This window comes from Hyla sarda, chromosome 1 (assembly GCF_029499605.1).
Source record: "Hyla sarda isolate aHylSar1 chromosome 1, aHylSar1.hap1, whole genome shotgun sequence".
Classification (NCBI taxonomy): domain Eukaryota; kingdom Metazoa; phylum Chordata; class Amphibia; order Anura; family Hylidae; genus Hyla; species Hyla sarda.
Genome location: NC_079189.1, coordinates 167,417,420 through 167,442,012, shown reverse-complemented (window position 1 = coordinate 167,442,012; position 24,593 = coordinate 167,417,420). Strand labels below are relative to the sequence as shown.

General features: G+C 44.2%; 1 long non-coding RNA gene across 2 annotated transcripts in view; it reads left to right on the top strand.

Annotated features, from left to right (window-relative positions):
* The window catches only part of LOC130360992 (uncharacterized), a 40,163-nt gene that overhangs the window by 5,783 nt on the left and 9,787 nt on the right, over window positions 1-24,593 (top strand). Inside the window, exons 2-4 of one of the 2 annotated variants that reach the window (XR_008890872.1) lie at window positions 4,517-4,552; window positions 5,462-5,513; window positions 6,796-6,993. This is a non-coding gene — a long non-coding RNA (uncharacterized LOC130360992). Of the gene's footprint in view, window positions 1-4,516; window positions 4,553-5,461; window positions 6,769-6,795; window positions 6,994-24,593 lie in introns of those variants that run through there. The other variant, XR_008890871.1, reaches the window with a different exon arrangement.

Sequence of the window (24,593 nt, the reverse complement as noted above, 5' to 3'; positions counted from 1 at the left end):
TGCCAGCAGCCGTGAGAAGAGGTAGGAGCGAGGAGTGAACTAACAGATAGTCTAACCTTTGGTATGAGTTGTGGACTGTTGAAAAATAGGAAAAGTCCTTATCCGCAGGATGGAGATGTTGTCAGGCATCTAGAAGAGATAAGTCGGTTAATTTAGAATGCAGTTTTGCTATTCCCCGCTGAGAAATGTGGGATCTACCAGTGGTAGAATCCATAATTGGATTCAGTGTGATATTCAGGTACCCTCCCAAGACAATTGGTCCCTCAGCATACAAAGACAATTTATCTAGAGCATCCAGTAACCATGCTACCTGTCCCGGGTTTGGGGCATACATGTTAGCTATCGTGAAAATGTGTGTCTGGGATTGTACTACCAGATAAAGAAACCTTCCCTCTGCATCTCTGAGAGTGTCTAATACCTTCAAGTTCAGAGACTGATGTAAGGCAATAGACACACCTCTCGAGGCCGCCCCTGGGTTGCAAGAATGGAACCACCTATCAAAGTGACGAGTGGGTAGCCTGGGCACTCTGCCGTCTTTAAAATGTGTTTCTTGTAGAAGTAACACAGTCGCACTTAGATGTTTAATTACCTCAAGTATCGTCTTTTGTTAGGGGTATTAAAGGCCCTCATGTTAAAAGACAAAAATGTCACATCCGTCATAATGTACAATAATAGTAATGTTGCAGGAAGTATACTATCTGATGTAACCTTGAATAACTTGGGTGTGGATATACCCCTCCAAGAGGAAGGCGTAGGGGGTAGGGTATAGGAAAGGGGAAGGAACGTAGGTGGGTGGGAATGGAGAAAGGTAGGTAACCAATTAAAGTGTACTCAAACTAAAGCAAGGAACATAAACAATTTGTGTTCCACAGGAAACCTGAAAAGAAGCAAAACAAGATGTAAAATAGCGAGGATAATCAGAGGATGGAGAGTCAGTTCATTTCCAACTGAATCCTAGCCCGTGAGACACGGTCCCAACACCTATCTAGTAGGGCCAATGATAAGAAACATTTGACAAAGATTTAAGTCGGTATAAAATATACGTTTTCAAGAGAATGCCTAAAAGGGAATAGAGAATATCCATTGCAATGGACCATTGTTAAAAGGAAAAGGAAGGAAGTGAAGCGAACTAGGAGAAAGATATATTGGAAGGCACCAGAGGGATCCAAAGTCAATGAGGAGAGTATAGTACAACATGGAAGAGGGAAGAAAAGGAGTGGATAAAGTGAAAGGGAGGGCAAGAGGAGTGTGAAGGGTCTGAATTAGTGCGAAAGAGAAAAGAAGAGAGGAGGAGGGTGAAGGAGGGAGATTCAAAGGAGGGAAGGTGAGAGCACATGGTGAAGTTGAGGAGGTAAAAAGGGCAAACCAAGTTGTAGTTATCTGATAGCCTAAAGAAAGGGTGTCTACCAATAAACTCAGCATATAAGACATCAGAGGGAAAACAATCTTAACACTGACTAGGTATAGAGGAGGTGTTCGTGAATTATCAGGAATGCGCAGGTAGAAGGGAAACATTGCACATAGCATATACCTAGATAGCCCCTCTCTGTATTAAGCTCTAGAGTGTAACGCAGAGTAAGCGTGAGTGATAAATACAACCCCATATATCAGATACATTCTGTAAAGAATAAAACATCATAACTGTGAATCTAACACTAAGCTGCAATCCCACTAGCAGAGCGATCTGGGACATGTATAGAAGTGCAACCCCCTACTCACAGCTGTAACATCTATTATACCCGTAGTTGCGCCATCATTACACCTCAATGTTAAGTCTCTAACTCTAGAAAATCAAGTAGTTGGTCCCATAAAGAAGTGAATACTTAAGTCCATCTTCTGGCCAACTCGAACATCCCTCTTCTCACTACCGTGGCGGCGTCAACGAGGAGGTGGCAGTCCCTTAGTCAGTGTCTTCTTTGCTTTATTCGATCTGTGTCTGGACGATTGCCTTCATTCATCCTGTCTTGGAAGTACCGGTAGTACTGGAAGATCTGATATGGGTAGGCAGTTAGGAATTTCAAGCGGCTCAACATCCAAAGTTGCACACACTGCTGCAAGGTCCTCCGGAGACCGAACTGTGAGTTTCTTGCCATGCAGCAAATGGAAACAGCCAGGCATATGTGACATTCCTCTCTCTCAGCTTCTCCAGCAGCAGTCTTATCAGCCTCCTCTTAGCCAAAGTAGTAGGGGAGATGTCTTGACAGAGAGAAATTTTGTCCTCACCTAGGACAAGGGGTTTGTGGTCCCTTGATGCCTGTAGAATAGCAGCATTGTCCACATAAGACAGAAGTCCACATATGATGTCCCTGGGGGGCTCCAGGGGACGGGGCTTGGGGCGCAACGCTAGGTGTATTCTCTCTATGGTAATGGTCGCAGCCCTTTCTGGGCCTAGCAGACTTGTAAAGGTTTCCATGGCCGCATCTCTTAATGCCTCGGGTGCCCAGGCTTCAGGTATGACTTTGAATCTTATATTCTTCCTATGGCTTCTATTTTCTTGATCTTCAATTTGCGCTAGCGCTTCATTTATGTGCTGCACCAGTCTATTCTGCCTGGAGACTATGGCGTCCAAATGCGCTGCTATACCATTGCATGCCGCCTCTAAAGGAAACCTGTCACCAGATTTTTACCCTATATAATTACTGGAAAAATGTTATATAGGGCAAAATAAGGTTGGTTTCTTTACAGGTCCAATGTCCTAATTGGCACTGCTAAAGTGCAAAAAATTAAGTTTGAAAATGCCCCATGCCGTATTGTAATCAGCAGCAAGTAGTCATTGGGGAATATGGCTTCCACATCCTCCACGGAGTCTATTCCCATTGATGGGATTAGTAGAATCCTTTTGGATCTACAGCATGAATACACTATGGCCGGAAGGACTGAATGAAATGATTGGGAAAACTGACTCCTAACAAGGTACTTATATGGTTTATTATTATCTCATATGCCTTTTTTATGTACTCTCATCTATATTTAGATTCCCGGCCAGTTAAACTTATGCCTCCTGCAACCTTCTACTCCCTGTTCACACACAGGGTTTGCATCCTCTTGCTGTGTGTCTCATCCACACCACTCTTTGGTGCCACTCACAGCTCGGGCTGTGTGTTCCTCAGCAGGACCCCTGCCTCTCTTTATAGCCACCTTGCTGTCTTCTAGGGAGAGCCCAGATTATTCTGTTTGACTTCCATTTAAACATACTTCCCCTTTCTGCTACCTCAGTAATTAGGCCACAGGTGGAGGTTTCTCCAGGGTTAGCTAGGGAAATACACCCTTTCCTCGCCACACTGTCACATTATGTATATTTCCCTTGTGGGTATAATTTAATGATTAAGGAAATGCGTAATGTAATTTCCGGTTCTACGTATGTTCTTTGTCTATATTAGTCTCTGTATTCACTCCTTGTATCACGCCTAATGAAAAAGCCATAACTACTTTAAAACAGGTTGCTGTTTTTATCTAATAAATGTACCGTTGAGGAGAAATCCTGTTTGTGAATTACATATCTGTCAGCTCGATTAGGCTCCCGGTTTCCATCTTCCAGTATTGTCTCTATGCTAATGGACTTCTACTGATGCTTTTGTCCCCCCTTACCTATTCACCAATTTATACCATTTATTTCCGAAATTTACTGAAGTTTCTGGGTTCCATCCATCAAAAGCTTAAACCCTGAATATAAACCTGTTGGAATGTATGGTGAAATTGCTAGAAATAAAACTTTGATTTTTAGTGTCGAAATTAGAAATTCCCCTATTTGGGGATTACTCTTACCCCCTCTATCTCATTGTATGAAGGGTATACAAGTGAGTTCAAAGACTCTATATTCCCCTTGCCACCAAGGGGTTTTAGGTATGCCTAATCTCAAGAAACATTACCAAACTGCACAGATAAGGGCTGTTGTATGTGCTACTCATTGGGTGGCTATCGAGGTGCCTACAATTCCGACATGCCTTATTACTCTTATTCAATAAATCCCCTAGACATTGGCTTCTTGTGTAGTCTTTCTGCCAGATATTGGGACTTTTGCTGTTTCTTTGTGGATAATATATTGAGGGGTTTCTTGATTTTATTATTTCTGTACTTTTCATTCTCTAACGGATACAAAACATTACTCACACTTTCTGGCCAACTTCAAAAACAATAATGTTGATATTACGTGTCACACATTAAATGAATCTTTGTGTATTAATTCTCAATGGAGTGCAGGTTTTATATCGGCTATTTATGTTGAGTTTCTGGTTTTCCCTGGTGAACTCCCAAAATTGTTAGGGTACGTTCACATGTTCAGGATCTGCTGGATATTTTTGCTGCATATTTTCTGCAGATGATTTTGCTTCCCATTAAAGTTAATGGGTAGCAAAATCAACTGCACATAGTATGCAGCAAAAATATGCAGCAGATCCTGTACATGTGAACATACCCTTTGAGTTGGAAACCTGACTTGGGCAAGGTTTTTCAACCCAGGGAGTGGACCCAAATGTCTCTAACCACATCTAAACTCTCTTTCAATGTTTCTTTACAGGAGACAAGTTGGAAGATTTTGCTGCAATGGTATTAGGTATTATCTCTTTTGTATTCATTTTTGCATTTATACATAGAATGTGTCTGCAGATAAGAACCATTTGGCCTATCTAGTCTGCCCAATAATTTATGCAAGATTATTATGGAATGGATGTTTTTTGTTACTTATAGCTGTAATGGTTTTGCCAGACTTTGCTTGATTATGCTTGATTATGTTATTTACATTGCATATTATTTGCTTTGACATATTGTTTTTATTAAACTAAAAATCGCCATTGCGATATTTGACAAAAATGTTTCTCACAAAGAAAAATGTAAACCTAGACAATAATTTACATCTCACTAAACAAAAATATTCTGTAACAATGTTGACCCTGTGGTCTAGAAAAGGTAACTCATCTTCTAGTACAAGCACCAAGTGGATACCCAACTTTACAGAAATACTGGGTAAGAATTGATAGCAACTAGTTGGTATGAATACACCAAACAGACCTTATCTATAAACATGCTTTAGAAATAATTCTCACCATTAGAAGCAGCTTTCAGATTAAATGCAAATAAATGTGTACATTGGTCAGTGGAGAATTAAAAGCTCTGCAAACTTAACTTGTGAAAGATTGAATTTGCGAATTATATGCTATCAGTGTAATTAAATATGTGATAAATGATAGAAATGTATTAAGCAAATCGACTCTAATGAAAAAAGATTAAATAGCCAAAGATACAGTTAATGTCATGATAACTGCTAAAACGCAATTGCATTAAGTGATTCATGTGACCGGCACAGTATTGCTGCGGTTATTGAATAGTATAAAAGTGAGCCTCTCTTATTTATGATCTCCCCGGGGCTCATTTAAATGTGCATTAAATTTGAACAGTAAAATTGCTATGTACAATAAATGAGGAAATTAACTTCTTTCTTCCATTGATTTTCCACTTCTCATAGGTCATCCAAAGAAACCGGTGTTTGCAATCATTTTAGGAAAATCTGCTTAGAGGTTATTTACTCGCTATTTCAAATACATTCATAGAGCGTGATATGCAGAAGATATAATAAATGGAAGAGAAGAGGCCACAAAGTGACTGTAACATCCAATGAGAATGATTCGTAGAAATGATAGCAGCATTTAATAACATAGATGTAGAAATAAACTGACAATCGCGTTTATTGCAATCACTATCTTCAGGCATCTCTTGCTGAAAACCTCACTCTCCTGGCCTTATCCTGACCGAATGAATGCAATATGTGCAAGCAGGGGGTTATGTTCTGATTAAAATGAGTTTACATATTTATTGTATGAAAGCCTAGGTTTACACTGAAATTTTTATTCAGCATGTCGGACTGCATTCCGTTAGAAAAGATTCAAATAATTCTTATTTAACAGGAACAAGGTTCCTTTTACATAGTTACCCTTTAGAGAAATTTCCATATTATGGAATAATTCATTTCTCTAGATCGGAAGAAAAAAAAGTTTGTATTTAATTGGAATGTTTTAAAAAAAAATATTCTGTGTCAATATATGGATGTTAAAAAATTCACAGAAAATCATAGATAGAGGAAAGGTACCAAATACCATGCAGGAAAAATATATATCACTGAAGCAAAAGTATTAAACTATACCTTTTAATAAATACTATTAAATGAAGTACCCCCTTGTATACTTAGAAAAATGACCAAAATCCTTATGCTGCGTCCACCATACCTTAATGGACTAGCTAAAAGACCAAAAACAAATACCAAATTGCACCAAATTTTTGGCACAGGCAGTTTTATTTATGTCCCCCATTATGTTTTGAATGCTCTAACAGAGAAACATATCAACCATGGGAGAACCCCAATAAGTCAATGTTTCAATACCAGTGAAAACTGTTGAGTGTGAGCTACTTTTTCCGATGCTCCAATACAACTAGGAGACAGTGAATGCTGATCCTGCTCTTTAGCTAAGAAAGGGCCTTTAGGCTTTCTTATTCTTGGCACCAGTAGGTGTTTCAGACAGTGGACCTATAAGTATCTGAATGGCAAGCTATCAAAGTAAAAAGGAGGTTGTCAGGAAACAGCACCATTAAAACATCACTTGCAGGGTTAAGCAGGGTTGAGTTTGTTGACTGACATGATGTGCTATCTGTGTTTACTGTTGGACTGCAGGTAAACCTAACATGATAGAGCACATGTATCAAAGAAAATTTTCTTAAAAAGTGTAAAAATAATAACATTTGTGGATTCTTTTGATATAATGCAATTATATTTTGTAAACTTCCTTGAATTTTTTGTGGATATAGGATTGCCTACCTAGGCACCAGGATGAGGAGTGGGGCGCCATATGTCACATTGCCGCTCAGCCAATCACTGGCTGAGGCAGGATACCAATGTATCCAGCAATTCGCTGAGCTGCAGTGTGATGAACCAACCACAAGGACAAGTAAGAGGGAAGTACCGGAACATGGAACCAGGATGCTGGAGGCACTAGGGGAGTAGAGGTAAACATTTTTTTTTATAGCTGACAGAAATGGCATATTGTTGAAAAAACAAATCCTACTGCTGGATAGCCACTTTAAAGGGTTAGGAGGTATGTGAGAGAAAGAAATCTATGAGCAGGCATAGTTCACGCATATTTATGACATGTTATAGAAAATCTGTCGGTCTGCCTAAGGCCTCAACTCCTCCGACTAAACTCTACCTACATTTCTCGTAAAAGGTGGCAAAGGAAATTAAAAAAATGGCACAAAGTCATTCAAATATTCTCCCTTATATGTTTTACATGCAAGAAAATACCTTCTATACACAACAACTCAAACACTTTCAAATCCAAATACATTTTTTATTTTGGAGTTTCTTTCAACAAGCAACTTATAGTGACTTGCCGCTTCTTTAGCCAGTTTACATATTCCCTTTGTTAGGCATATGTGCAGTTATGTAAATCACTGTCTGTCTGATTTAGCTCTTCTTGTGAAAACAGCTGTTTGTATCATCAGTTTTCCCAACTTTTTCTTTTCTGATCTTTAACACTGTCACATTAAAAGAACAAGGTTCCTTTCATTTGTATGCAGAGTATATGGGTTTTTGTAACAAACTCTTCCAATGGCATCATTAGACATATTGCACATGCCACATCTTGTACTGGTTAATGTATGCCTGCAAGTTTAGTAACAGCTTTAGTGTTAAAATTTAATCAGCCAGCTCCTTGTTGATACTGGCTATACTGATAATGATGTTGTTGAGCATAACACATTCACTTAGAAGTCAAATGTGTTTCTTCTTATGCCAAAAGATTAAAGTACTTTAATACCCTTTGTACAGTAACGTGCAAAACTTGCTGTGAGTGATGAGCTCTGTCGTAGACATCTAAGGGGTAACATTTGTGGAATAATAAAATAGTATATTGTGATCTCACGTATGGACAGCTGTTACTCCAGTCTCATATTCAGTGTACTGCTGTTACAGCTGGAGTAGCTCTCAGGTGGCCTACAGGCCAAAGTTTGGTATTTCTTTTTTGTTTTACACTTTGTATTTGTTCCCCTTGCTGGGGGAATGCTGAGGAGAGCAGGCTGGGTGTTCACTAATAAGCCCGGAAATTCTATCTCCCTCAAAGAGGTAAGTATAGATTTTTCCATGTTGATCAAAAAACCTAGACAGGAAAGTAGAGATAGAGTCCATTGAACATGAAGGTGAATTAGATTCAATGATTGAGCCATAAGAAGGATGTTGTCTAAGTAAATGATGAGACGAACACCTCGGGCTATTAACACTGCTACAACCGGTTTGAGAAGCTTCATGAATCACCATGGGGCTGACGACAGGCCAAATGGTATGCTGGTGAACTGCCATTTTTGATCCTTCCATAAAAATTGGAGGTATGATTGTGATAGATGGTGCATAGGTACAGTGAGTTAAATATCCTTGAGATCCATTTTTGCTAACCAATCGTTTGGTAATAAGAGATCTCTCAATAAATGGATGCCTTCCATCTTGAAGTGTTGATAAGACACGTAATTGTTTAAAGTTTTTAAGTTTATGACGGGTCTGTAACATCCATCTTTCTTCTTTACAAGAAACAGATTGCTCAGAAATTCCGGAATATGATTGGGTACTCGAACAAATTGCATTTTTGGAACTTAGTTCCTTGATTTCCAATTCTATGAGAGTTTTGTTTTCCTCTAAAAATTGAATTGGTAGAGGCATAAGAGCTTGAGATGGAAGGCATGTAAACTCTATCTGATAACCTAATTGTTAGGATTCGGCAGGCTGGATGTGGATCCTCTGTGTCAGCGAGGGATTGGATTGGACCGTGTTGGTGGACCGGTTCTAGGTTGCTACTGGTATTCACCAGAGCCCGCCGCAAAGCGGGATGGTCTTGCTGCGGCGGTAACAACCAGTTCGTATCCACCGGCAACGGCGCAACCTCGCTGACTGCTGAGAAGGTGTGGGACAGTAGGACTAGACAGAGGCAAGGTCAGACGTAGCAGAAGGTCGGGGCAGGCGGCAAGGTTCGTAGTCAATGGATATAGCAAGAGGTCAGGAACACAGTTATGGCAAACACAATAAACGCTTTCTCCAGGCACAATGGCAACAAGATCCGGCAAGGAAGTGAAGGGGAAGTGAGGTTAAATAGCCAGGGAGCAGGTGAAGGCTAATTAGACTGATTGGGCCAGGCACCAATCATTGGTGCACTGGCCCTTTAAATCTTAGAGAGCTGGCGCGCGCGCACCCTAAGGAGCGGAGCCGCGTGCGCCAGGACGTGACAGCCGGGGACCGGGACAGGTAAGTGACTTGGGATGCGATTCACGAGCGGGCGCGTCCCGCTATGCGAATCGCATCCCCGACGGCAGTGTCAGTGCAGCGCTCCCGGTCAGCGGGTCTGACCGGGGCGCTGCAGAGAGAGGAACGCCGGGAGGAGCAGAGACCCAGAGCACTCGGCGTAACACTAATATGGTGTTTAGGACCCAAGAATTGGAGGTTATCCTAGCCCAGACATGGAAAAAATTTGCAATCCTCCCTTCTAATGGAATGGGAAAAGAATATATTAGTTGAAGACTTACCTTTGTCAGGTCTGGATCCAGGATAGCCGTGGTGTCCTCTGGCCCTCACTCCATTCATTCATTCATCAAGAAGCATTAAAAAATGAATAGAGTGAGCATGTCGACCGCCATTTTGTGCGGGGGTCGACACCCTCTGCTCCTGGGGACTGTGCAGACCCCCCCACGATTAGACATTACATTCCAAAGGATAGGGGATAAGTTGTCCTGCATGATAGTTATCCTTTAAGGGCCTAAGGCAAAGTGCAGGTAACATTTTTAAATTTCAACTTTTTTGCATTTTACATTTTAATAATTTTTTCTGCAACAGAGCAAATATTAACAATAAAAATTCAACTGAATATTTACTACCCCAAGGCTGCAGTGTCTAGAAATATTCCATGTGTGGTCCTAGTGCGCTGCCTGAAATGGCCTCAGAAATAAAGTTATCTTCACATGGATTTTGGGGCCTTCTTTTTATTTGGGTGTGTGTCTAGCAGCATTTGGTCTTGTTTTTTGCGAACCATGCTATAGATTGTATTGATACTTTTATAGGGAACATTTGACTTTTTGATACATTTTTAAATTTTTTAGTTTTTGTGAGGTAAGATGAAAAAAATAATAATTCTGTCATTGTTTTCTATGGCATTCAACATGCGGAATAAATTAAATCTTATCTTTACTCTGCGGATAGACACGATTATGCATGTGCCTGTATTCTGACACTTATAACCCATTTTTATGCGATGTCTGGCATTAGTCATCGGTATTGGTTGTTGATAGCAAAGAGGATCCACCAGTATGAAGCATGCTCAGCTCCTGATCCCAGGAGCTGATCTATTACCTAGTTACACTCCAGCAGCATAAACTGAAAAGACTTGAGAGTGCGTTGGGGTAAGCTTACATTATTTGCAGTTTCAATGTGTTTTCTTATCTAAAATGTTTTTTTTTTTTGCAGAAATTTTGCCATGAGGTGAAAGTGGTTTGGCCTATAATTACAATTGAGGTGTTTTATGAAGATATGTTCACATGGCTCATTTATTTGTAGCATTTTTACAGCTTTTTGGATGTGTTTTTGCTGTGATTTTCCAGAATGTTAAATTATGCTTTGATTTTTTATTTTTGTACCATTTTCCTGGGATTTCCCAAAAAATTACAAAAAATATGCAATAAAAATAGGAAGGACTCCCTATCTACCTACCAACTGGGGGCTTTGACCTAATAGGGAATGGGGAATTACCTACCTCCTCGGGGCTTCGAGCTAATAAGAGGAATTACCTACCACTTGTGCTTCTACCTAATGGGGGAGAATGGCAAGAGCCCATCAGAACAGAAGCCCTTATAGAATGTCTATCCGTATCTTTCTCATAAAAGGGGTGCTCTGAGCAGGGGACCCCCTATGATGTCTGTGCTCTTATGCTCTAATATGAAATTACCCAGTAAGCACTTTTGAGATATTTCTCAAAAGGTTTAATGCAGAGGTTATCATTTACTATAGAAAGGGTAAGGATTGGACCAGCATCACATCGGAGGTTGGAAGGACAGACTGATAAACAGAAGTCAAGTTGCAGAGATATGTAACAATCTATAGCAAATTAAAGAAGCTGACTGATGAAGAGTAGGTCACATAGAGGCCATCAAGGGGGATCCTATGCTTGGTACTCCACCTTATCAACCATGAATTGAATGGACAGCTCATTCTCTTCAGATCTGTAGTTTTATAACACAATGCACCATATAAGGCTATTGTGAGATAAGGAGCACTATTTCTGTTTTTGTGCTGATTACAGAGCTTACTGTCAGTCAGGTCCATGTATTACACTTTAATCAGTCTTCTACACTTCAGCAAATTTTAACTGACAAAGTTAAAAAAAAAATCTACAATTTCCTCTTAAAATTACTTTTTCATTGTGGTCCGTAACATGTCGAAAATCTCAATTGTATTGGTCATAGGAGGATGACAACTCTGTTATTGTCGCAGACAAGAGAAATATTGTTTTCTCAGCTAATAGACCATTCATCTCATGTAAATGAGAGATGTGACATATACCAAAATACTTGTGCTGACTGGTCAAAGAACAGAGAAAGGATGTAATTTATCAAGATGCACATAAATAACTTCATAACACAAGTGGAAAATAGAAAGAAGATTAATTATTTTGTTGCAAGAAAAGAAAACTGTCAAGTAAGACCTATGAACAGCAAATTTATAGCGTTGGCGTTTCAGTAACCTGACAGTTATATATCAACCTGTGTGGCATACAAGCATCCGGCTCCTATTAATACATTCACTTATTCACTGTGTGTAGTATACCTGGCTGTGATGTCATTTCCCAGTTAAGATCTTAATGAAATGATATTTTACAGCCACATAAAATATTAATTTGTAATTTGTATTCCTGGACTACTGCCTAGCCTTCAGTCTATAGTCTTCTTTGCTATGGGTGGAGGATATGCACTGACATTTCAGGTGCCACTTATTTGTCATGAAAGAAGGCAATGAATACACAATTACTAGGTAGATATATATATATATATATATATATATATATATATATACATATTGGGTCATGTTGCCCTCTTGTCTTCTTGGCCAGTTTGTATGAACAACAACAAAGACGTGGTCTCAAATGGCTGGAGGTGCTCAACCCCAAATGCAGTTGTGCAGTTATACTGGGGGAGCAGATCCTGCCCTTGTGGTCCGTTGCTAGGGGCGATCCCCAGAATAAAAATGCATACAATGGAGGATGCCTGCAACAGACTACAAGTGCCACAATAGAATCCTACTCCAGATAGACGGTGTGGATGTGTAACAATTAGAATAATACAATACAAGAATTTAGGTGCACTACTGTGGTAGATGTATACAATGACATTGGCTAACCCTCAACACTGATGTTAAAATTGAGACATTAGCCAGTATATCCTTATATGAAGGACATACCTGAGCCTGCACACCAACCGCACACTGGAGGATATCTGGGAGGAGGCTGTGAGTCGGCGTAATGCTGCCGTATTTGCCCACTGGCCCTTGATTTTGCTTATCATGCACAGGTAGGTTTAGTGTTAGGTCCCATGCCATTTGAGAAACCTTGGTGTTGGTGTGCGTGATAAGCAAAACCAGGGGCCAGAACATCTTCCAGGAAGCATTAAGATGCACCTGTAAGGCCATGCAACTATATCAGCCAAGTTAGGTGGGGCTTGTAGTCTGCCTCCCTCCTCCCATTGTATGTGTGTCCAGCCACACTGGAGGGTATCTGGGAGGAGGCTGTGAGTCGGTCTAATGCTGCTGTAATTGCCCACTGGCCCCTGGTTTTGCTTATCACGCACAGGTAGGTTTGGTGTTAGGTCCCGTGCCATTTGAGAAACCTTGGCGTTGGTGTGCGGGCTCTGGTATGTCATTCATATAAGGATGTACTGGCTAATGTCTCAATTTTAACATCAGTGTTGAGGTTTAGCCAATGTCATTGTTTACATCTCCCACAGTAGTGCACCTAAATTCCAATTTGTATGACTTTCATTGTGAGATAGGTGCTCTGGCTCCCAACTAATAGGTATGGTACTTACTGTACAATAATATCTGCATGTTTTAGTTAATAGTTCACATATTGGGACTACTCATGTTAGTTCAGTATAAATTACTAATTTAATGCTCATCAAAGTACTCATAATGTTGTGCTACCATGTCAAAATGTATTACTTCTTATACAGAACTGCCTGGTTTTTGTATCACCATCTGTAGTCCAGCCTATATGAGGTATACTATGGCACATGTTGTGGGTTATCAGTGTTACGCTATGCGCTCCGGCCTCACATGCTGGCCGTGAGCGCATGGTCCCCTTACCTTCTGCTGCCGACGGGGCTGGGACTCGAATCGCGGGACCCGCCCACATGTGAGCCCCAGTCTGTCACTCTCTGGATGTTTCTCCTGCCTCTGCCTCCCCCTCTCTGTTCCAGTGCTTGTCCCCGTCCCTTAGGGCGTGCGCGCACCGGAGCTTTAAGATTTAAAGGGCCAGTATGCTCATTAGTGTAATCCATCTGTGGCTTTTTTATAAATTCCTTCACCCTCCTCAGTTCTCTGCCGGATCTTTGTTGCCTTGTGCCCTAGAGAAAGTGTTCCATTGTATTGCCTTGCTGTGTACCAGATCTCCTGCTCTTGTGACTTGACCTTGAACTCCTGCTATGTCCTGACTACGCTACTGTGCCACCTGCCCTGACCTACTGCTATCCAGACTAGGAGTTGCCTCATCCCTCCTGTGCCTCGCATCTCCTCAGCCGCTTGTGTGGTCGAGCCGTGCCAGGGGTAGCGACCTGGGTGTCGTCTGCATCTGCAAGCGAATCCCACTTTGCGGCAGGCTCTGATAAAAACTAGTGGCACCTTAAACTCTGCTCCCTGGTACGGTCTGAGTCATCTGCCACACAGGTCCAGCAGATCCACATACACCGGAGTTCCTGTCTTCAGAAACGTGAGTGTTACAATCAGTTTACATAGCAGCCTTTGCTGCCCTATGATTGTTTCATGATTATGCTTATGGTCACTATCATGATTACTAATCTAAGGATTATCCATTTATTATTATGGGGATGGATGCCAAAATAGTGTACTATCCTTTTAATACGAAATTGATATAAGCATGATAGAAATAGGCTTGATATTTCTAACACCAATATGCCTTTTTGCTGCCTTATCTATTATTCTTTCTCTCTTACATCACTGTTTTGGATTTCCATTTTTCTTTTCCCTGAGCCAGTACTTTAACAGGCATTGAGGACAAAAATGCGTTGGGATTTGGGAAACTAATACTTGATTGCGAAATAAATCTGTTATCTATCTAGGCATTATATATTTGGTGTCTGGAAGTGGACATATGTTGTCCATATAAACATTACCGCTTCTATATCGAGCTCTGGAACAATTTATCTATCAGTCTTACCCATTGTAGTTGGGTCATCTATAGTACACTAATATATATTTTTTTATGGTGGAGGATTCATTGCATCACTGGTACTGGTAAATTTTAGACAATATTAATAGAAGTAAAATTTTATGGAACTTCTTGTCTGTTCTTTCCGGAAAACACACTTTTTGGTTTTTGATTCTTTCCATGAGGTTCAATACCTGGGGTGGACATGTTACCATGTACAATACACATTGGAGAAAATTTATTAAAACCTGTCCAAAGGAGTTTGCTTCTTTCATACTTGAAAAGGCTTCTAAAAAAATGAAAGAAGCGATCTGATTAGTTGCCTTGGTAAACCCAGCAACTTTTCCACTGGACAGGTTTTGATAAATCTCCACCAAAGTGTCTGGTTGCATGGAAAAATCCTCTAGTAGAAGTGGTGGCTTAAAATACAGTGAAGGAGTTTAAGTATGCATGGGATAGGCTTAAGGGGGTTCTCCGGTGCTTAGACATCTTATCCCCTATCCAAAGGATAGGGGATAAGATGCCTGATCGCGGGTGTTCCGCAGCTGGGGACGCCCGCGATCATGCACGCGGCACCCCGTTTGTAGTCAGTCCCCGGAGTGTGTTCGCTCCGGGTCTGATTACGGGTGACTACAGGGCCGGCGGTGTGTGTGACATCACTCCTCCGTCCCCATCTGACGTCGTGCTCCTCCCCTCAATGCAAGCTGACGGGAGGGGGCGTGATAGCTATCACGCCCCCTCCCGTCAGCTGGCATTGAGGGGCGGAGCGTGACGTCACACGGGGCGGAGCCATGCATGATCGCGGGCGTCCCCAGCTGCGGGACTCTCGCGATCAGGCATCTTATCTCCTATCCTTTGGATAGGGGATAAGATGTCTAAGCACCGGAGAACCCCTTTAAGGCTATCTTTTATATAAGATAGGGACAAGTGTAGTGGACTCATGTACTAATATATATATATATATATTAAAATGTCTATTTTTCCAAAACTGCATACTGAGATCCTCCTCCAGCTGAATTGCTCCTTCACCTGAAATGCTCCTTGCTCTTTCCCCCCTCCCATTGAGAATCAAAGATGGCGTTGGAATGTAGCAGAGATAAGAGATATCACTTTCTAGAAAATACGTAGAAGGAGTTTTAACCAATTAGCTGTTTTTCACACCCAAATTCACGTAACTTCCTGCACACAGCATTGTATAACCTATAACACCCCCCCCCCCCCCCTGTAGTCGCTTATTGTAATAAAGAAAGTATCAACTCTGCTGACAGGTGTCTGAGTGGTCTTTCTTAGCGCGTGGTCTGAGTGGTCTTTCTGATAAAACTAATCCGGAAGGGGAAGATCTTCATTGGGTACAACCATGATCTATTTCACAAAGACTATTCATAGTATTAAGAAAGTTGGGCAGACTGGAGGATTTTTATCTGCCGACACATTCTGTGTTTCTATGAGTGGTTGTTTCAAACTTCTTCCATTTAAGAATAATGGAGGCCACTGTGTTCTTTCCCCCTCATGGCTTGGTTTTTGCTCTGATAAGCATTGTCAGCTGTGAGACCTTATATAGGCAGGGCTGTGTCTTTCCAAATCCTATCCAATCAGTTGAATTTACCACAGGTGACTACGATCAATGTGTAAAAACATCTCAGAGATGATCAAGAGAAATGGGAGGAGCCAAAGCCAAATGGGTTCTGAATACTTATGTCCATGAGAAATTTTAGTTTTTAATAAATTTGCGAAAATGGCTAAAATTCTACTTTCTGATTCTCATTATATAGACAATGTGTATGTATAGCACAGGAATGATACTTGTAATCAGGGCTCAGCTTTCAGTTGGCTGTCAACCAAGCAGGGATGGAAATGGGAGGAGAAGTGAAGAGGCGTTCCAGCCCTCGGCTCTTAAGGGGCTTTGAAAATGCCTCTTTGACACCTGAGAATAACAGCATTTTTCTATGTTATGGAGACAAAGACAGATACATAAAAACAGGGCCAGTTTTCCGGGGGGGGGGGGGGGGGGGTTCGCATGGCCCCCTGAACTCTAGAGGCACATTACTATATTTTGCCATGATTTACAAATTGCCTGGGAGCTGCGCAGCAGCGCCGACTCCGGAGCTCCTTCCTGTTGCCATCATCCCTGCTGGGGCTTCTCCTCTGACTCCTGTACTGCGGATGCAAGTGGTGAGTGACACAGGGGGCTCACCTCCAGATTCTGCTGTGCTCCCTGGGGCTGCTTTGGTGCCCCCTCCGGTCATCAATCCTCATCCTCCCCCTGTGAATTGCCAGAGGCTCCCTCCTGGGCCTCGCTGGTGAGGACCTGGCAGTCTCCCCCTGCTGGCTCTTCACGGTATCCAGCTGCTCCTCACTGCTTGACCTCCCCCTCCTCTGTGACTGCAGCTCCTGGCCCTGAGCTGTGCTCCATCAGATGGCTCCCCCCTCTCAGATCAGCTGCTGTTACCCTGGTGCAAACCCCTCCTACTCCTCTGGACCCTCTTGCTGCAGCCTACGCTCCATCTGCCTCTCCCAAACTGCAACGGCATTGGCAGTCCGCCATGTTGCCCTCCGGAGCACACCATCTGTCTCCCCCCGGGGACTCCTTGCCCACCTCATGTGCCTTTGGCGTCCGCTGGATCAAATCCTGCTTCTGTGCCTTGGGATGCCGCTCCAGAGTCTGACTTGCCCTGCTCATGAATGTCGCTGCCTGCTTCTGCCTTCCCTGATCTCAGCCAGCTCTTATCCCAAATTCCCACCAAGGAAAACTACCGCTCCATGATTGCTGAGGTTAGGGATGCCTGCCGGGTGGAAATCTCTTTGATGCACCAGGATCTCCAGCATGTTTCAGACCATGTGGATGGCTTGGAGGATGCCCATGACCAAACCAGGGCCTACATTGCTCAGCTGTACTCTACTATTGCCTCTCAAAAGGACTTTCTCGGGCTCCTCCATGCTCATGTTGAGGACTTGGCCAATAGAGGGCGGCATAATAACATCTGAGTACGAGGTCTGCCAGAAGCTACCTGTGAGGAGGACCTGTTTGTTACTTTGGAGGCTATCTTTAACCTTATCCTCAGTGAGCCTGCTACACACAAGATCAAACTGGACAGAGCCCATAGAGTGCTTCAGCCCAAATCCGCTTCAAGCGATCTGCGGGATGTGATTTGCTGCGCGCATGACTTTCAAATCAAAGAGGCTATCATGGCCAAGGCCCGGTCCCTGCGAAATATGGACTTTGATGGAGCCCCTATTCAGCTCTACCAGGACCTCTCCTGGTTAACTCTCAGGAAGAGGCGACTGCTGCAACCCCTCCTAGAAGTCCTTCACTCTCACCATGTGCCATATAGATGGACCTTCCCGTAGAGATGGACGCTCCGCTGTCCTCTCTACCTTGGAATTGCCACGAAAATGGATTTGAAAGTTGAAACGGGCAAAAAACAACGACCACCCAGCCTGGCGAGGATTTAGCCGCTTGGCGGATTGGAGATAAGACAGACTTTTGTGATCTGTATAGATGGTGATGGGGTGAAGGGACCCTTCCAGAAGATGTCTCCACTCCTCAAGGGCCAACTTAATCGCCAATAGTTCACGATTTCCAATGGAATAGTTTTTTTCTGGAGTTCGTAGAGGAGAGGCAGAGGATAGCGATTTTTTATGGTAATTTTATTGAGACCGCGGTAATCAATACAAGGGCGGAGAGATCCATCTTTTTTAGCAATAAAGAAAAACCCAGTTCCAGCTGGAGAAGAAGATTTCCGGATAAAACCTCTTTTGAGGTTTTCTTGTTTGTACTCAGACATAGCTTGTGTTTCCGGGGCAGAAAGTGGGTAAATTCTACCACGGGGCGGTGTGGTACCAGGGAGCAGGTCGATAGGGCAGTCATAGGGTCTATGTGGAGGTAATACCTCTGCTTGTTTTTTACAAAAGACGTCCGAAAAGTCCTGATAGGCCTTAGGAAGACCTGGCAATGGAGTAACCGTGGAGACCTGGCAGGAAGAAACTGGGTTGAGACATCGCTTGTGGCAAGAAGATCCCAAACTCTTAATGTCCCCGGTGAGCCAGTCGAGGCTAGGCGAGTGACGTTGGAGCCAGGGCAAGCCCAAAAGAATTTCAGTTGTGCAGTTGGGAAGCACAAAAAATTCAATATGTTCATGATGGTGAACTCCAACACTCATGAGTAGCGGTTGAGTGCGGTAACGCACGGTGCAGACCAGTCTCTCTCCATTGACGGATGAAATGAAGAGAGGTTTGACAACACGGATAACTGGAATGTTGAATCTGTTGACTAGGGAGGCTTCAATGAAACTTCCTGCGGAACCCGAGTCCAAGAAGGCCACAGCGGAGAAGGAAATAGCATTAGCGGGTATAGCAATCCGCACAGGTAAAGTCAATCGTGGAGAGGAAGAATTCACTCCTAGCAACGACTCTCCTACGTTAACTAGGTGAGTGGGTGCGTTTCTCAGACGCAGAAGACGAACAGGACAGTCTTTTAGGAAATGTTCGGTGCTTGTACAGTATAGGCACAGGTTTTCATTCCTACGGCGAGTCCTCTCTTGTTGGGTCAGGCGAGACCGATCCACTTGCATAGCCTCCTCGGCAGGAGGCACAGGAACAGATTGCAAAGGACGTTGGAAGAGAGGAGCCTGGGAGGGAAACCGCCTGGTGCGAACAAGATCCTTTTCCTGACGAAGCTCCTGGCGTCTTTCCGTGAAACGCATGTCGATGCGGGTGGCCAAATGAATGAGTTTAGACAGGTTAGCAGGAATTTCTCGTGCGGCCAGGACATCTTTTATGTGACTGGATAAGCCTTTCTTAAAGGTCGCGCAGAGGGCTTCATTATTCCAGGATAGCTCAGAGGCGAGGGTGCGGAACTGGATGGCGTATTCGCCCACAGAAGAACTCCCTTGGACAAGATTCAGCAAAGCAGTCTCGGCTGAGGAAGCCCGGGCTGGCTCCTCAAAGACACTACGTACTTCTGAGAAGAAGGACTGGATGGTAGCAGAGGCAGGATCGTTGCGGTCCCAAAGCGGTGTGGCCCATGACAAGCCCTTTCCAGACAGCAGGTTGACCACGAACGCCACCTTAGACCGTTCTGTAGGAAATTGGTCAGACATCATCTCCAGGTGTAGGGAACACTGGGACAGGAATCCACGGCACAGTTTAGAGTCCCCATCAAACTTGTCTGGTAGAGACAGGTGGAATCTGGGAGCAGCCACTCGCTGCGGAGGAGATGCAGGAGCTGGCGGAGGAGATGGTTGCTGTTGTTGCGGCAGAAGCTGTTGCAGCATAGCGCTCAACTGAGTCAACTGCTGTCCTTGTAGCGTGATCTGCTGTGATTGCTGAGCGACCACGGAGGTTAGGTCAGCAACACTGGGCAGCGGAACCTCAGCGGGATCCATGGCCGGATCTACTGTCAGGATCCGGACTGGTAACGGGGAGGACACGGGTGGTGGATCCTCTGTGTCAGTGAGGTGATGGCGTGGGCCGTACCAGGGGAACGGAATCTAAGGGGTTACTGGTTTTCACCAGAGCCTGCCGCAAAGCGGGGTGGACTTGCAACAACTCAACCTCACTGACAGCTGAGACAGGCGCGGTACAGAAGGACAAGGCAAGAGCAAGGTCGGACGTAGCAGAAGGTCTGGGCAGGCAGCAACGGTTCATAGTCAGGGGCAACGGCAAGGGTCTGGATACACAGGCAATGGAACACACAGAAACGCTTTCTCAGGGCACAAAGCAACAAGATCCGGCAGGGACAGGAAGGGGAAGTGGGTTTTTATGGAGTGGGGAGTGCTTGGAACTAATTGGGCCAGGCACCAATTAATGGTGCACTGGCCCTTTAAATCTGAGAGACCCTTCGCGCGCGAGCCCTAGAGAGCGGGGCCGCGCCTGCCAGGACTGAGCAGAAGGACGGGCCGGTGAGTGACACGGGATACTACCCGCGAGTGGGCACGTCCCGCCACGGGGATCGCATCCCCGCCGAGGGACACAGAGCAGCGCTTCCGGTCAGACTCGCTGACCGGGGCGCTGCAAGCAGGAGAGTAACACCGCGAGCGCTCTGGAGAGGAAGTGGGGCCCGGAGTGCTCGGCGTTACACCAGTGTTTTTTGTTATCCTGTGTTCTCTTGTTATGGCCTTGGAGTAGGGCGCTTGCTCTTCCGGTGGTTGTCCTTCTATGACCCCTCTCGAGGCCGTAGCAATGGACTGCCCATGCTCTGGTCCATGGTCCACTTCGGTGGTCTTGGCCTCCGCATTGGCGTATTGGTCAATGGTTTATTTTATTGCTAACTGTTGTCTTTTATTTGTTTTCTGGTGTCTTGCTTGTTTGCTGTCTGTTTGTGTACCCTCTTGTTTCGCCCTGTCTCTCTTCCTCTTTTGTCTTTTTCCTGCCTTAGGTTGTTCTCTCCTGCTGCCTCTCCTCGTATCCCAGGTTAACCAGAGGTTCCTCCTTTGCTGCATGACGGCCCTATTGACTACTTTTGTGAGTATGCCCTACTTGCGCTCCCTACCTTTTCTTTTTATCCATCATGGTTAAGTGCGTCTCCCTGAATGTTAAGGGGTTGAACTCCCCCACTAAGAGGCGTGTATTACAAAGCATATTATTATGCTATTGAGAAAGGGGTCTCACTGAAAAGCATCTAGCCCTGTACCCACTCCATACAGACCACCTCTGGAACTATTACCCACTACCAACATTTGAAACAGCTGGAACACCCCATTACCGGGACCACTGTTCAAGACGTGTGCACGCTGTCGCGCACACAAGCATTGCCTGCATCCACTCACCAGCCTGCCTGTTTGACGTGATTCCATCTACAAGACCGAGCAATCATCTGTGTCCCACCGGAGGATGTTCAGGACCCACCGCGCAGACACATTCATTGTGCCGGCTGCCCAGCCGAGCCAGCCTGTGACGAGGAGCCAAGCACATCAGGGGCTACCATCCTGACCTAAACAGAGCGGTGAGTGGTGCAGTAGCACCAACAATATTTACTTGCTACAGTATCTCATTTGGATCCTTACCTGTTACATTATTTCCTGGATTACAACACCATCCAATTGCTACTGTTATTCTAAGACTGCCGCTAATACAGGATAGATAGCAGAAATGGCCGGAATTGACTTAATATAACCTAAGTTCTACAGAGGTGGCTGCTATATAAACTTTTATACTATTTTTACTACTATTTTTTACTGTCTTATTTTTCACTGTCTTATTTTTTACTGTCAATTTTACTCGTCTCTAGCAAGGGCCCTGCTGAGACCATTTATGTAACTAATCATTAAACATTATTTTATGGTTATCTATACAACTAGTCTGCACATTCTATTCTATCATATTCTACATATATATATATATATATATCTCATTTACCACACTCCTTATTTTCACTCATCACCCTATTCCATTTTTTTAACCACTATACACACTTTTAATGTAAACCTAGTGATCCTTTCCACATTTATATAGTAAGTTTATACCTTGAGGCCTGCAACCATTTTACTTACAAAGGGAATTAGTCGGGCTCCTTGCCGACATAGTCTTTCTCCATGAGACGCACTTTGATCATTCTGGATCCTTTCAATTTCTTCACCATCTCTTCCCCCAGACATACTCTGCTGTTTCTGACAGGAAGTCTGCTGGTGTAGCCATTCTGGTTTCCAGGTCCTGCCCACTTCAGGTTTCTTCCTCCTTTCTTTATCCCCAGGGGCTTTATGTCGTTTTGGAGGGTGTTTTGGGTTTGGTTCCAATTCTATTGTGTAATGTCTACGCTCCCAATACCTCCCAAACCCCCTTCCTTCCTCTGCATGGTTGCTGGGAGGGGACTTCAACCTGATCTTTTCCTCGTCCCTGGACTGTCATTCTCTCACATGTGCTCCTCCCACGCCGGCCCATTTGCGCTTAACCTCTATTTTCTGACGGCTTATCCGTGCTTCGTCGCTGTATGACCTGTGGTGTATCAACCACCCTATGGAGCGCTCCTTTAGTTTTTATTCTCACCCCATAAACTGCATACACGCATTGATTATTTTTTCGGTAACCTCCCCATGGTGCGCATGTTCTCCGCAGCCTCCCTTGACCGCATTTCCTGGTCTGATCACTGTCCTGTGCTTCTTTCTTTCTCCTCCTCCCCTTCCTCTCTCCGCACCTGCCACTGGTGGCTGAATGACTCCCTCCTGAAATCTATGCCTTCCCGGGAGTCGATAAAGAAGTCTATCACTGATTATTTCACTTATAACAAGGGCTCGGTTTCCTCCCAGGCTATTCTCTGGGAGGCCCATGAGTCAGTTGTAGGGGGTCATTGTATAGCTTTGGGCTCAAAGCTTAAGCATGATGCTCTGGCTCGCTCCCGGGAACTCCGGGTGGAAATTGCCCGCATCGAGGCTCTCTTGCTGTCTGCTCCCTCCCTTGCTCTTGCTGTCTGCTCCCAACCTTACGGAGCCTGGTGGGTGCCCGGTCGTGGTTGGGTGACCTGGCCCTTCATAGAGTTGAGCGTCAAGTGCTGTTTGCAAAGCAATGCTTCTATAAAAAGGGTAATAAGGCACATAAGATGTTGGCCAGGTGCCTCCTTCACCGGGCGGTTGCTCAATCTCCCTTGGCTCTAAAAGACTCCTTTGGTATCCTCCACTACCATCCAGCTGATATCTCTCACCTCTTTGTTAACTACTATTCTAAACTTTATTCTCTTCCTTCCCAATTCCCTTGTGATCCAGTGGAACGGCCTGCGGCCCTTGATTCTTATCTTTCGCGATGCGGCTTACCTGCTTTGTTGGGGGCAGATCGGGAAGTTCTTAATGCGCCTTTAACTGGGGATGAACTCTTGGAGATTCTAAAGTCCCTTCCTAATGGCTGTTCCCCTGGCCCAGACAGCTTCTCCTACCTCTACTATAAGACTTTCTCTTCTGTCCTAGTACCTAAACTTGTTCCCCTCTTTACCTCCTTTATGGGGGGGGAGGAGATCCTGCAGTCTTTTTTACATTCTCTTATTACCCTGATACCTAAACATGGCAAGGATCCTCACGATTGCCCTAGTTATCGGCCTATTGCCCTCCTTAACTCTGACCTCAAACTGTTCTCTAAGGCGTTAACGGTTCAACTTAGCTCCTTTCTCCCCTCCCTGATCCATAAGGACCAGGATGGATTAATCCCCTGTCGCCAGGGCGGTGATAGCACCAGGATGGTAGTGGACCTTGTTGATCTGATCAATCGGAGGTCTGAGCAGGCTCTCATACTTAGCCTCGATGCTGAGAAGGCACTTGATAGACTGGGGTGGCCGTTCCTGTTCGCTACCCTTCAGAAGTTTGGTATTACGGGTAATTTTTTGACTACACTGCAGAGTCTCTACTCATCTCCTACAGCTTGTCTCAAACTCCCTCATGCTCCTTCTCCAACCTTCCCCTTGTTCAATGGGACTCGTCAGGGATGTCCGTTGTCCCCCTTGGTTTTTGCACTTTGTATTGAGCCTTTGGCTGCTATGATTCGGGGTGACCCGGACATCACTGGCATTCCTTTGCACGACAGGGATTTCAAGATCTGTCTCTTTGCTGATGATGTGCTTCTTACTCTCACTCGTCCCTTGCTCTCTCTACCTAGTCTTTATAGGGTCCTTCACGCTTATGGTGAGGTCTCCAGCTATAAGGTCAACCTTTCTAAGTCGGAGATGCTTCCTCAGAATCTTCCGTGTCTCTCTCCACTCTTCTTCGCTCCAACTACTCTTTCAAATGGTCCCCATCTGCTATCAAGTACCTGGGGGGTCTATATCACCTCTCACTCGGTCTGGGAGCCCTGGGACTGTTTTTCTGATAGACAACCGCCTTGATATTCTCTTTTCTCTTGCTCTTTCCTCTTTTTCTCCTTCCAATCTTTCCTATCTACCTCCCTGTGTGTGGTACTGTCACTTTTTGTTGGTCTTGTGCTCTCCCCAGTTTGTTCTCCCCTGCCTTCCCTTGTTCGTGGCCTTTGGCCTTGTCCTATATTTGCTGCCGTTTGAATGTGCTCTCATTGGTTCTCGTTATTTGTTCCTATGGCTGCTGGTCATGTTTGTCTTGAAGGCTAATGGAACGTTGCTGTCACTGTACTTACCTGTCCGGATCTGGTCACTTGCTAATACGATTGTATGTATAGCTCTGGTTGTTAACGGGCCCTGGCCCATGTGAC